Source organism: Gavialis gangeticus, unplaced genomic scaffold (assembly GCF_001723915.1).
Source record: "Gavialis gangeticus isolate Ggan-Ray unplaced genomic scaffold, GavGan_comp1, whole genome shotgun sequence".
Classification (NCBI taxonomy): domain Eukaryota; kingdom Metazoa; phylum Chordata; order Crocodylia; family Gavialidae; genus Gavialis; species Gavialis gangeticus.
Window position 1 is genome coordinate 15,507,929 of NW_017728995.1, and position 1,571 is coordinate 15,509,499.

The 1,571-nt window shown below is 55.1% G+C and overlaps 1 protein-coding gene across 1 annotated transcript in view; it reads right to left on the minus strand.

Annotated features, from left to right (window-relative positions):
* The window catches only part of ZBBX (zinc finger B-box domain containing), an 80,345-nt gene extending 80,007 nt beyond the window's left edge, over window positions 1-338 (minus strand). Inside the window, exon 1 of the mRNA XM_019503243.1 lies at window positions 216-338. The gene's annotated coding sequence lies outside the window, so the exon portion shown is untranslated. The remainder of the gene's footprint in view (window positions 1-215) is intronic.
* Window positions 339-1,571: the final 1,233 nt, after the last annotated feature.

A 1,571-nucleotide genomic window follows, 5' to 3' on the forward strand; every position in this document is an offset into this window, starting at 1 on the left:
TCCTGGGACTTGATCGGGGCACAGCCCGGGAGCGTGTCAACGCAGAGGCGAGGGGAATGGCGCAACTAGACCCCCGGCCAGAGGCTCGGCAGGGGGCAGCAATAGGGCTGCCAGCCGGACTGGCCCTGGGGTGCCCGCAGAGCACCGCCCCGCCGCACCAGCCGAGGTCCCCGGGATGGGGGACGGGCTCTGCAGCGGGGACCTCGCTTCCCAACCTGAGGAGCTGGCGGGAGTCTCCAGAGCCACCGAACTGCTTGCAGACACCGCGGCCGCGCAGGGGGCCACGTGAAGCATCCTCCCCAGCCCCGCGCAGGCGGCCCTGGCGACGCCCGAGCCACTCTCGCGCGATCAACGCGTGCGCCGTCCCTATGGGAACGCAGGTGCGGCGGCGCCGCCGGTGGCCACTTCCGCCGCGGGGGAATCCATTCGGCCGGGGAGGAAGAGTCCATCCTCTAGCGGGGGGAGGGGGCGCGCTGCTGACCCTGTCTAGGGGCGCTCTGGGGCTGGGAGCGGGGCAGGGATGGGCTCGCGCTGCGGGGCTGAAGGCAGCTCCAAGGTGTCAACACCACCGCAAGCCCTTCGTGCCACTGTCCTCTCAGACAGCCAGCATGTGTATATAACTATAGATATATATGTAACTAATCTCATATATGTGTAACTATAACTATATATAGATATGTATATATATAGTTGTAGATATAGATATCATTTAAATATATATATAGTGTATCCTTTGAAACTATATATAGTTTAGCCATGCAGGGCATCCTTTAAAAAAAACATATATCTATATCTATAGATATCTATATATATAGCCTGGCTGGCTCCTGGGTTTGCAGTGCAAAGGGCTGGCCCCACAGGGCATCCTTTAAAAATATATATATAAAATAGATATAGAGATATAAATATTTTTTTTAAGGGTGCTCTGTGTGGCCAGCCGTATGCATTGCAAACCCAGGAGCCAGCCAGGCTGCACCCCATACGAGGCAGAACAATAGTCGCTGCACGGACACTGCCGAGACATTTGGGGCTCCTTCCCTTTGCCACTGTGGTCTCAGCCCTCGGGACACCCACTCTTCACCCTTGGCAACCTTTTCGTCACCCGCCGAAGAGCCAAAAATGGACTTTTACTCAACTCCGTGGGGCCAGTGCAGTGACACCAGCAGCTGAGGCGGTGGGACAAAATGCAGCATGGTTCACAGTCGGATCAGGAGGGGTGAGGACTGGCACCACAACTCATTGTGTTGCTGCCTCTCAGGCCCCTGCCACACAGTATATTCCCCTATGGGCTGGTCGATCGCACAGTTGATTTAGATAGGCGGCCACATGTGCAAAAGTCATTTTCACGCCGTGTGAATGTCCAGACGGCTATAAAAAGAGCCAACCAGTTACAAAGTTAGTGCTTGAACATGTGTAACAATTTTATAGCTGGTTTCTATGCAGCTTTAGTTTGAATATGTAGCAGGGCCCTACCACTACCACTTCACCACTGCCACTCCCAATAAATCAATGTGAGGTTGCCCCCACACAGAGCATTTAGGTGGGAGACCTAGAAGAACTGGGAGGTCCCA